We start from the raw sequence: 13,245 nt of genomic DNA on the forward strand, positions 1-13,245 counted from the left end.
TTTGGGGATCCATTTGTAAGACCATCTGTAGCTTGATGGCCTCAATCCTGGAGGAAACAAATTTGACAAGGAGGTTAAAAATACAAGGCCCGAAGGCAAGTAATAGCAAGAAGGCTGTCACGGGACCTAGAAAGGGGAGAAGCCATGTTGCCCAACTCCAGAGGTTGGTATAAGAGTTTGAAAGGCATTGTCTGATTTCAGAAGCCTTTTGCTGTAAATGCCGGGTGGCATCTCCTACTATCCCTGACTGGTTAGTGTAAAAGCAACACTCTTCCCCAAGAAGGTGCAAAGTCCTCCTTTCTCAGCAGTGAGGAGGTCTAGGTCTTGGCGGTTTTGGAGAGTCACTGCTGCCAAAGAGTCTATTTGGGATTGTAGAGTAAGGATAGATTTTGTTATTTCTTGCAAACTGTCTGAGAAATCCTTTGAGAGTGTGGTGAAGTAGATAAACAGTGAAGTAGATAAACTGGCTATTCTGGTTCCTGTAGCAGTGGCCATTCCTAACCCTATAAGTAGGGGAATTAGTTGTATGGCCCTGTGCTGACGGACTTGAGCCTTGAGGGGCACTAATAGGGTCTGATTTCCTGGGGCAATGTCAATGTCGGGACTTAGGAAGACTAAGGTGAAGGTGCCTGTCCAGTTGGTGGGGAGGCAGATATAGGTTGAAGTTCCACATAAGAGGAATATGCCTTGGCTGGTTGTATATGTTAAAAAGGTGTGTGAGTTTGTTGATTTCATTTTACCATACTCCTAGAGTACTTGCCAAGGTAGCTCCGGTGAGTGGCTGGAAAGGGGTGTTGGGAGCAAACTGACTGGCTCCCTGTGTTCTATTTTCCCATTGGAAAAAAAAAAAAAACTTTTGTATCTACTAGGAACCATTCAAGAGAGTGATTGAAAGAGGGGATGAGAAGACATTCACTAATGGCGGGGGCGCTGCTGCAGGGGCTCCAGGGGTGAATGGTCATGCAGGGAGTATGTTCACCATTACAAAACCTGGACTGTTTGTTAGGCAGGGAGGTGGTGATGATTTTGGGGGGACCTGAGAAGTGGACAAGCCATCTGAATGGAGCTGTTTGGGTGACTCAGAAGTTACTATGATCAGTTGGGCCTTAAAGTTGTAGGGTATAATTACACTGATGGGATAGTAGGTGCCCTATTTTGTGAGGAGAATTTCAATAAGGCCATGGGCAAGAGAGTAGGCCGTGGGAGATGCGTTTCTTGTGTTAGTTTCCTTAAGTGCCTCTTGAGTGTTTCATTTGCCTCCTCAACCTTCCCTGAGGATCGTGGCCTCCAGACGCAGTGAAGGTGCTATTGTATCCCTAGCACCCTGGAAATTTCCTGAGTTATCGTGGCTTTAAAAGCTGGACTGTCACTTTATAAGCTTTGGGGAAGCTTTAAACGCTGTCACTTTATAAGCTTTGGGGAGGCCCAAATCTAGGAATCATTTCATGAATTAGGACTTTAACCACTTCCTGAGCCTTCTCTGTCTTGCAGAGAAGGCTTGTATCCAATTTGTAAAGATATCAACACAGACCAACAAGTATTGAATCCCCTTGACTTAGGCCTATCGGTGAAGTCTAAGTCCTCTGCCCTATTCTTTGTTCCCCAAGAGGGGCCTTACAATGGACCAAGGGATTATTCCTTTGGCACACCTCACATGCTTTGACTACTTGCTGGATGGTCCAGAGGAGATTTGGCCCTGTAAATAGGGATTTGGCCATTTGATGAGTATTCTCAATACCCATATGAAAAGTTTGGTGGAGGGTCTTAAGTATTTTCCACTGGCTGGCTCTGGGTATGATCACCTTTCCCTCTTCTGTCGTTAACCACCCAGAGGGGAGAAAACTATGCCGCCGTGAAAGTCCCCGTTCTGTTTCGGTCAGGGAATACTACAGCTTAGTCTCTTGGAGAGGGTTGTTCCATACCAAGGGTCCTTCCATAGGTATTTGTAATGGGAGGTTCCACTTGGCAGAAATTTTGGCCTCAGCGTTGGCCTGACAGTTTCCTTCTGCCTTTTCTCCTTCCCCTTTTTGATGGCTTTGGCACTGTAAGACTGCCACCTCCTTGGGTTTTTGCACTACGTGCAATAACTCCATGATTTCCTTGTGGTATTTATTGGGGGTTCCCCCAGAGGTTAGGAACTCCCTTTATTTCCATATTGCAGCATGGGCATGTAGGATTAGATAAGCATACTTGCTATTTGTATACATATTTATTCTTTTTTCCTTTCCCAGTTCTAAGGCTCGGGTAAGCACCACTTGTTCTGCTAACTGGGTGCTGGTCCCTGGGGGAAGAGGCTTACTTTCAAGTACTTTTACATCACTAACTATGGCAAAACCTGCCCTTTGTATCCCATTCTCCACAAACGAACTTCTATCAGTATATAGGTTAAGGTCAGGATTAGCTAAGGGGACTTCTAAGGATCATGTCGGGCGGCATAAGTCTGGCCTACGATTTGTTTGCAGTCATGCTCAATTGGTTCCCCATCCTCTGGAAGAAAAGTGGCAGGTTGAGGGTTGCACACGTGCATATTTGAAGCACTGGACCCTCAAGGAGTAGTGCCTTGTATCTAAGCAGGTGGTGGTCTGATAGCCATAAACTTTCTTTGGCACCCAGTAGGCCATTTACATCATGAGTAGTCCAGATGGTGAGATCCTTTCCTTGTATTATTTTGACAGCCTCTGACACTAAGATGGCCTCCGCCACAACTACCCATAAAAAGTGAGGCCAGCCTTTTGCTATTGCATCAATTTCCTTACTTAGGTATGCCACTGGTTGTGGGGTTGTCCCACGAGTCTGAGTAAGGACTCCAAAAGCTATTCTCACTCTCTCTGTGATGTATAAAGAGAAATTTTGTCCTGTGGGAAGGCTTAAGGCTGAAGTTTGTACAGGGTCTGATTTAAGGTTTTGAAGGCTGTTTCTGCCTCTGGTTCCCATTCTCCTAGATGAGTATTTGCCCTCTGGGTCTCCTTGATTAGAGTATTGAGTGGCCTGGCCGTCTCGTTGTATCCAGGGATCCACAGTTGGCAAAAGCCAGTAATTCCAAGGAACCCCTGAAACTGTTTTAATGTCTTAGGGTGAGGATAAGCCAGTATAGGCTGAATTCATTCTTTGCTGAGGGCCCTGGTTCCTCTGGCTAAGATTTGACTTGTAGATATTTGACTTGTAGGTAGATCTGGGCCTTCGATTTAGACATCTTGTACCCCTGATTAGCTAGAAAGTTCAAGAGATCTAGAGTAGCCTGCTGGCATGAGGCTTCCGAACTGGTAGCCAAACGTAAATCATCCACATATGAAAGACCAGAGTGTCTGGACTTGAGAAGCAGCGTAGATCTTGGGCCAGTGTCTGACCAAACAGATGAGAGCTATCCCTAAACCCTTGAGGCAAGACCGTCCACATAAGTTGGGATGTGTGGTCTGAGGGATCCTCAAAGGCAAAGAGAAACCGGAAGTCAGAGTGCAGGGGAATGCAGAAGAAGGCATCCTTGAGGTACAGAACAGTGAACCATTCTGCTTCCTCTGGTGTTTGAGAGAGCAGGGTATAGGAGTTGGGTACAGCTGGATATAGAGGAATTACCGCCTCATTGATGAGATTAAGATCCTGCACTAGTCTCCACTGACCATTCAGTTTTTGTACTCATAAAATTGGGATCTTGCAGGAACTGCTGCATTTTCCTATTGGGCCTTGAACTTTTAAAAGTCTAACAATATCCTGTAATCCTTTATGAGCTTCAGGCCTGAAGGGTATTGCCTTTGATAAGGAAAAGCGGTGGGGTTTTAGCCTGATTTGAACTGGGTGGGCATTTTTTACCCTTCCAAATGGTCCTTCCAATGCCCAGACTTCAGGGTTGATTCCCTCCTCCAGTAGGGTACAATGAATGGGTAACTTATCCCCCATATTCATGTAGATAATAGCTCCAGCTTTGGCTAATATGTCCCTCCCTAATAACGGTGTGGGACTTTCAGGCATAACAAGAAAGGCATGTGAAAAGTGCAAAGTCTCCCAGTTACAACTGAGGAGGTGGGAGAAATACTTGGTTACAAGCTGTCCCAGGATTCCTCAGGAAACGGACCATGAGGACAGCTCTCTGGGGCAGGAGATTAACACTGAGAAGGCCGCACCATTGTCCCAAAGGAAGTCTATTTCCTGGCCCTCAATGGTTAAACTTACCCAGGGCTCAGTGAGGGTGATGACATATGAGCTGGCGCTTGCACCAGGCATCCTCAGTCCTGTTGTTGGATCATCTGGTTGGGGGCTTCTGGCCCAGAGAACCCTTGTCCTCTGGGTCAGTGTGCCTTCCAGTGATTGCTTTGACATAGTGAACATGGGTGAGGGGACGGCTTGTTTCTCATTGGAGAATCTTTTTTAAAGGGTCCCTGCAAACCACACTGATAACAACCTCTACCAGGTGATTGGCCTGCTCCATTTTCTGTCCTATCAGAACCACCAAGGTTTGTTTGTCTGAGGGCCATGACTAAGGCTGCAGCCTTTCTCTGATCTCGCTTTTCCTTTTGGGCCTGTCCCTCTAGGTCCCTATTATAGAACACCAAGGTTGCCAGGTTTAATAATGCCTCCAAATTTTGTTCAGGGCCCAGGGCTAGCTTTGGTAGCTTTCTCCAGATATCTGTGACTGATTGGATAATAAACTTATTTTTTAGGATCAATTGACCCTTGAAGGAGTTGGGTGACAGGGGAGTATATTTTCGTAAGGCCTCCCACAGCCGCTTGAGGAAGGCAGTAGGATTTTCTTCCTTTTTCTGAGTTATGGTGGACATCATTGAATAATTCATGGGCTTTTTCCTAATTCTCCTTAGTCCTTCTAGAACACAGGTCAACAGATGTTCATGACTCCAGTCCCCATGATCTGAGTCTAGGTCCCAGTGGGGATCCATACTGGGGATGGCTTGCTGACTGGTAGGGAATTTGTCCCTTTCTTCGGCTGTCATTCTATCATTTACTTGACTAAGATACCAAACTCTGGGGCTGCAACTAAAGCTGCATTCTTTTCATTAAAGGCCAGGGTTTGACCTAACAGTAGCATGATAGCTCTCCAAGTGAAGTCAAAGGTCCAGACCCTGTAGGACATCTATATACCTATCAGGATCATTTGAAAACTTCCCCAGGTCTACCTTGATCTGCTTTAAATCAGAGAGGGAGAAGGGGACATGTACCTGGGTTGGGCCAAATTCCCCTCCCCCTACAGCTTGAAGGGGACATAACCGATAGCCCGGGGTGGGGGCGGGGAGGTTGTGGTCCCTTGGAGATTTCTTTGTTTGTTTCCTTCTGGGTGGGGGAGATTAGAGGAGGCTCACCATTAATAGGAAGGGGAGCTGTAGAGAGGCTAGGATGTGGGGGTAAGCTGAGAGGGCCTCCTGTGGGATGTAGATTGCAAGCTTTGCATAGTTGTGGATTACCCTTCAATGAAAAGAAAGCTTGGATGTAAGGTATTTCACTCCATTTGCCTTCCCTTTTATAGAAAAGGTCAAGCTGCAGGATAGTATTGTAATTTACACTTCCCTCAGGTGGCCATTTCTCCCCATCAGAGAGAGAATATTGGGGCCAGGCCGTAGTGCAAAAAATAAATAAATAAATAAAATAAGGCATGTCTTTTTCAGGGTTTGTGGGCCAAATTGGTCCCAATGGCTTAGGATGCACTTCAAGGGTGAGCTTGTTGATGCCTGAGTGTTTCCCACCTAAAACAGAAAGAAAAAACTGCCCATGGTTTTGGCCTGTTTCTTCCCCTGCCCAAGAACCCACAACAGTCCCTGGACCCTGCTGTTTGGAATAGTTGCGCTCACTGAAGCAGCAGAGGAAACACTTGTTTATCTCCTAGACCACAAAGAGGACTGAGGAAGGTTAGATTTAGTGGCCCTTACTGATGCATTCTTGAAAACCTGTACCCTTGCCTTTCCTCTTAGACCACAAAGAGGACCGAGAAATGTCAGATTTAGTGGCTCTTACTGGCGCATTCTCAAAAACGTGCCAGTTAGAGTCCTAAGTATTTTCTCCTGTTGGTATTGGGATCTTACCCTTGTCCTATAAAGATGATATGACTCAAAATGGAGTGAAAGGCCATACCTTGAGGGAGGGAAGGGATCTCCAGGGTTGGAAGAGTGACGCCTTTTGTCCTCACTTCTCATCATATGAATAGGAAGGATATCCCCCCAATTTAGGAGTCTATAATTTCTGAGGCTCCCCATATCCTAGCTGCAGGAATAGCCTTTGTTAGGCCTGCTAGTTTGAGGAGGGATCCTAAAAGGATAGCTGGTGTTCCAGATAGTCCGCCTGATGGGTCTCCGGTCAAAAATTATGTGTCCCAGGGTGCCTATTTCCCATTGAAGAATTTTGGTTCTTTCTGATTGGTGAGCCCAGGTGCCTAAAGAAGGGAACGGAGTCCTGAAATCTATATTAGAAATCATCCTTATAGGAGAAACTAGGGAGTGGTTTTTAGAAGCAGGACTAGGCTTGGAGAAGAGAGGTGAAAGGAAGTTTGATTGACAGGCATTAGGACCCAGGAGGCAAGGGTCAGGATAAATAGGATAGATAGGCAAGTCTCACTTGGGTGATGTAACTGAGAGCTCCGCTCATGGCTGCAGGGACAACCAACTTTTTGTTGGGACCCTGGAGCTGAATGGCTTTCCTCTCTGCTGACCCTCGGCTCAGCCCAGAAGTGCAGGAAAAGCGGAAGCTGGTTCCAGGGAAAGCAACGGTCCTGACTCCAAGGAGTCGGGGGTTGTTGGAGAGCCCTTTCCCAGAAAGCCTGAAACCTATGTCTTTAGTCTGGCAGCCACAATAGTCACTTTTAACTGGCCAAGAGGTGCCCAGTGTTTAGGTCCCGAATTCTAAGGAAAAATAGGACAGAATAGCAAGTGAAAGGGGTCCGATGGCACTCACTGCATGGCAATATCCTGGACGAGCCCCCAAGATGTGTCCAGAGTTGGTTCCTGCCACTGGCTTTGTGGTCTCACTAACTTTAAGAATGAAGCCATGGACCTTTGCAGTGAGTGTTACAACTCTTAAAGATGGCACGGACCCAAAGAGTGAGCAGTAGCAAGGTTTATCGTAAAGAGAAAAAGAACAAGCTTGCGCAGCATGGAAAGGGACCTGAGTGGGTTGCCAGTGCTGGCTGGGGTGGCCAGCTCTTAATCACTTATTGTCCCCTCACATGTTCCATTTCTGTCCTATCAGAGTGCCCCTTTTTCAATCCTCCCCGTGATTGGCTACTTTTAGAATCCTGCTGATTGGTGCATTTTACAGAGCGCTGACTGGTGCATTTTACAGAGTACTGATTGGTGCATTTTACAGAGTGCTGATTGCTGCGTTTTATAGAGCGCTGATTGGTGCATTTTACAATCCTCTTGTAAGACAGAAAAGTTCCCCAAGTCCCCACCCGACCAGGAAGTCCAGCTGGCCTCCCCTGTCACTGGGATTACAGGCATGAACCACCATGCCCAGCAAATTTTTGCATTTTTGTAGAGACAGGATTTCATCATGTTGGCCAGGCTGGTCTTGAACTTCTGACCTCAGGTGATCCACCTGCCTTGGCCTCCCAAAGTGCTGGGATTACAGGCGTGATCCACCGCACCCAACCTGAACACATTTTTTAGCAGCTGGGCAACAACAGATATCAGAAAACACTTGCCATTTATTTATAACCTAAGCAGCATCTCTATATACTCCCATCTCCCAGCATTTAAAGTTTTTGGTTTAAGTGCCAAAGTTGTGCATTTCCTGTACAAGTCAAACCATGGAATTATATTTATGATCCCAAAACAAAAAGTGTCAAAAGTGATCCAGAGTTTCTCATCCGGTGGTGGAACATCTTTACCAACAACGTTTTACCTCTGCTTCAACAATTTGGCCTTGTCAAAGACACCTGCTCATATGTAAATATGGAAGATGTCTCAGGAGCCATATCACATCTGTCCGTTGGGGAGATCCCAGCTATAGTACCACCTTTTGTATCCTCAGAAGAACAGAAGGAGTGGTGGGAACAGGGCCAGGCTGATTATATGGGAGCAGATTCCTTTGACAACATAAAGAGGAAACTTGACACTTACCTCCAGTAGAAACACTGCATTTTCCTGTTGATGCATCCACTTCACAAGCCTTGTTTCAAATACTAAGTATATAGAGCTGGGCTGAGAAAAGTCTGTTACAGTTGGCAGAGGTTTTCACTAAAATGTAGCAGATGAGAGGTTTTGTAGGACAACAGGTGAGAACTGGGCAAAAGTTGTGAAGCAGCAATTCTGTTATATGGACAGTGTTCTGCTTTTTAATCCTATTTAGCTCATCTCAGAAATTCTCACTTTTGTTGACTGCCAACAATCAACTCAAGGGAAACTCAGTATTAAGCTCTTAAGATGACTATTATCAGTTCTTAAAATCTGCAGAGCGTGGTTCCAAATCACTCACTCCCTTTGGAAGCAGACATGGCATTTATCCCTTGCTTGCTTGCTGGTTGTACCTACTTTTCATTAGACCTACATATTAGAATTGCCCAATGCTGCCAGAGTGAGTAATTGTAATTCTGCTTTCAGGTAAAGATAGCCTATATTAACACTGTTGAGTGATTCAAAAACAAATAGTATTCACTCATTTTATTTCCTGGTCTTAGTTTCTGAAGATGTTCACCAGTTTTCAATGTACAGTAAGACACCATGCTAAAATGCTTTTGTTCAGTTCTATATATTTGAAAATAGCAAATTCAGTTCTCTGATGGTTACCTGCAGTGGCACCCTGTATGAAAAATGAAGAAAAATAAAATAAAATAAAGGATATGTCTCTCATTTTGTGGAGATGCTAAATAATTAAGCTGGTTTGATGTATTAAATGTATAGAAGGTCATTATTACTGTCAAATAATAAGTCATACTAGGTTTTTTTCTATTACATTTATGGGTATATTATTGATATAAATTTTCTAGAGTAATATAGAATTCTTAAAAATCTAGTATATTATCAGTCATGATTTTGGTTATTAGATTGTATGTCTCAAAAATAAATACATTTACTTGTCAAATGCTGATTATAATAAATGTTCATCAGATTTTAAACATGGCTAATTTGTCTCTATCATCCAGGGTTTTCATTTTTCTCTAGTGGCATCTAATCAGATTCATGGAAAAGATTCTAACAAGTACTCCTAAAACAAGTTTCTAATAACTTTAAGATCAATAGACTAAAAGTTTTCCAAAACTCTGATAAATTCACAAAACCGCTAATTAAGATCAAAGGAAACAAAAATTAATTTCATGAAATTGAATAACTGATGAAGATGTTTTTATGACTTTTATTTTAAGACTTGGTTTTTTACTTAAATGTTTTGTTTTCCAGATTTAAAGAAATTTTCTCTTAAGCTATCTATAGTTTACAGCAATTTGGTAAAGTATACTTTTGTGAACAAAGGTGGAAGCATGTGCTTTTCCTCCCTACTTGATCGCTCCAAAATTCAGAAGTTATTTGTGAATTTTCTTATAGCAATATGGTTATTTGCATAAGTTCAGTAAAAATCTGTTCTCTCTTTATAACAGGATACAATTGGAAACATGGGTTATATTACCAATGCCTTGAATAAAATATCGTATTTGAAAGCGTGAATAGAACACCTGGTTTCAAGAGTTCTCAGTCTTACAGTGACGTGAGTAAACTCTTATCACTTCCTGGCAGGCCTAGGAAACTTCACGCTGTAGGAAAATCTAAAGTCTTCCTTGGTTTTGGCTTCCTAGCCCCAAGAAGTTTTTAAATCTGACATTTCTATGTGATCAATGTAGAGGGAAACTATTTCTGAAAGAAAAACTATAATAGACCTGTTATTAGATTGTAGCCCTGTGCATTGTTTTTGAGTTCTTATTATCTACCTACAGCCAAGATTAGATTCTAAATTCTTCTGCATCCCTCCAATCCAACTTTCCTCCATGAGAATACTAAAAACAGGGCCAGGTGTGATGGTTCATGCCTGTCATCCCAGCACTTTGTGAGGCCAAGGTGGGTGGATCACTTGAAGTCAGGAGTTCAAGACCAGCCTGGCCAACATGGTGAAACCCCATCTTGACCTAAAAAAAAAAAAAAAGAAAAAAGAAAAAAAAAAAAGCAATTAGCAGGGTAGCAGAGCATGGTGGTGTGTGCCTGTAATTCCAGCGGCGACTTGGGAAGCTAAGGCAGAAGAATGGCTTGAGCCCAGAAGGCAGAGGTTTCAGTGAGCTGAGATTGCGCCACTGCTCCAGCCTGGGAGACAAAACGACACTCTGTCTCAGAAAAAAGAAAAGAAAAAAAAAGTAAAGAAAATACTAAAAATGGGAACTGTTTTGTTCCTAAAGCCCTATAATTCAAAACTAGATGGATTTTAAAGAATAAGTCTTATGCTTGATATATGGACCACATAAAAATCGCACCACACTGCTCAATGCCATCATCAGAGATATTCATACTGCAAACCAGGACATTTTCATGCTATAGACAGCTTTTCTCAAGAGGTCAGAACAACACTCCATATCATGAGACTCTTTTCTTTTTTAGACAGGGTCTCATTTTGTGGCCCAGGCTGGATGGAGTGCTGTCGTGTGGTGTGATCTTGGCTCACTGCAACCTCTGATTGTCAGGCTCAGGTGATCCTCCCACCTCAGCTTACCGAGTAGCTGAGACTACAGGTGTGCACAAGCATGCCCTGCTAATTTTTCTATTTTTAGTAGAGATGGGGTTTCTCCATGTTGCCCAGGCTGGTCTTGAACTCCTGGGCTCAAGCGATCCACCCACCTTGGCCTCAAAAAATGCTGGGATTATAGTGTGAGCCAGTGCACCCGGCCCATAAGACTCTTAATGCTTACCTTTCCACTTGACAGGATAACAGTCGTTTGATTCATTCAATTGGTTGCCTTTAAGCCTAGTTCATAGCTGAAAACCATTATGCTAACTAGGATTGTCATAACACTATTAGTTTTACTTTATATTTTACCTTTTAAAATTTGTATCTGTTATCTGTTAAACTTTTGAAGAAGTACAACTCCTAACAGAATAATTCTGGTCCTGAACTTTGAGATTATAGCAAAAACTACAGAACAGACAAAATTGGATTTAACAATAAACGCCAGGTACACTTAGCCTGACAGCCACTCTTTTCAAACCTCCCTTGTTGCTCAAATGTGCCTTCAAAGGTTTTGACACTGACTTCTAGTCACCAGTCACTTCTTCAACATGGGACCAGACCAGTAACCTGGGGCAGGTCCATCCTGGCACCAAGGGACAATCAAAACCTACCCACAGGAAGATTGCTCAGCGATGCTTTTGGAGAAAGATCTTTCTCAAAGGGGGGAATGTAAAAGTGCTCAGAATTAAAATAGAGCCACTTATGTTGAAACAAAACAAAGCCCTGACAAATAGAGCCAGGGAAGACCATGAAGGGAGGGTTCTCATGTACATATGCCTAACTATTACAGGCAGTGGCTCACGCCTGTAATCCCAGCTTTGGGAGGCCGAGGCGGGTGGATCACAAGGTCAGGATATTGAGACCATCCTGCCTAGCATGGTGAAACCCTGTCTTTACTAAAAATACAAAAAGATTAGCCAGACTTGGTGGCAGGCACCTGTAGTCCCAGCTACTCAGGAGGCTGAGGCAGGAGAATGGTGTGAATCCAGGAGGCGGAGCTTGCAGTGAGCCGAGATCGCAGCCACTGCACTCCAGCCTGGGTGACAGAGCGAGACTCCGTCTCAAAAAAAAAAAAAAAAAAAAGCCTAACTACAAGAATTACCACAAAAGATTGCCAAACCCCCAACCGTACACAAAGGCCATCACAACTTTACACAAAAATATACTTCTGTGAGGCTATCTGCCCAGCAACTGCCTAACCATTTGCAGGCATTACCCTGCTTATTGATTGGACTGGCATCACCCTTGTTATTAATTCTTGTAGCCAAGGATAATCATCTCAAAACTACTATGTAATCATCTTCTTCATTTTTCCTTTACACCTTTTCCCATTTAGAAAACAAAAGGTGCAGCTTGCTGCCAGCACTCATTTAATTTTACATAAACACGCTCATTGGGGCTGAAGCAAATCTGACTGATTTTCAATGTGAAAATAAAACATAAAAAGTATTCTTGGAGTTATTTCTAAACAGAACTAACTCAGAATCATCTGAATCACCAGAATCGTCTATTTAGGAAAAATCAGATTCACCAAATAACTCTTTGGTCAACAACGGTTTGAGAACAACTAACATCACGTAAAGGAATGCTACGTTTTCTAGGATTTGATTTTCAGCCATCGAGAATTACTGTTGTGTAAATCGAACTACCACTGTTAAAAACAGAATGCTACAGATAGAATGATGTCTTTTGTTTTCAAAATCAATACACTGGAGTGATGTAAACATAATAATATTAATAAAAGCCAGATATTTTGTGGCAAAGTTATCTTGGGGTATGCTGCAGCTGCAAGCACTACTGGCAAGTATTCTCAGGCCAAATGGGAAAAGAATTTAAAAACCTTTGTGTTCCTTTACCTCCCTGAATACACATACAGTTTACTCTGGTACATGTATTCCCATTGCAATGCCCGATTCCAAAATAAACATTTTCTTTTTTTTTTTTTTTGAAGTCAGTGGGAAGGCAATGCCCGTATCTTTTCTTTTTGAGACAGAGTTTTGCTATTGTTGCCCAGGCTGGAATGGCACGATCTTGACTCACCGCAACCCCTGCCTCTCGGGTTCAAGCAATTGTCCTGCCTTGGCCTCCCAAGTAGCTGGGATTACAGGCATGCACCACCACGTCCAGGTAATTTTTGTATTTTTAGTAGAGACGGGGTTTCTCCGTGTTGGTCAGGCTGGTCTCGAACTCCCGACCTCAGGTGATCCACCTGCCTTGGCCTCCCAAAGGGCTGGGATTACAGGCATAAGCCACCGTGCCTGGCCACATTTTCTTTTAAAGAACTTCTCTCTGTTTATTATTTAGGTTGATAGCATTTACCATGAATGGAATTTGCAGGATTGAAAGTTGCTCTATGTGACTCAGTGAGTGTTGAGTGAATGTGAAGGCCTAGGGTATTTCTATACATTATTTTTTTTTAATTTTTGACACAGAGTCTTACTTTGTTGCCCAGGCTGGACTGCAGTGGTGTGATCTTGGCTCACTACCACCTCCACCTCCTGGTTTCAAGCGATTCTCCTGCCTCAGCCTCCCAAGTAGCTGGGATTACAGGCATGCACCACCATGCCTGGCTAATTTTTCTATTTTTAGTAGAGATGGGGTTTC

At 43.5% G+C, this 13,245-nt stretch overlaps 1 pseudogene; it reads left to right on the forward strand.

The window, feature by feature from the left end:
• The window catches only part of LOC105508350, a 42,061-nt pseudogene that overhangs the window by 1,602 nt on the left and 27,214 nt on the right, over positions 1-13,245 (forward strand).

The sequence above is a fragment of the Colobus angolensis genome, unplaced genomic scaffold (genome assembly GCF_000951035.1).
Source record: "Colobus angolensis palliatus isolate OR3802 unplaced genomic scaffold, Cang.pa_1.0 Scaffold16, whole genome shotgun sequence".
NCBI lineage: Eukaryota > Metazoa > Chordata > Mammalia > Primates > Cercopithecidae > Colobus > Colobus angolensis.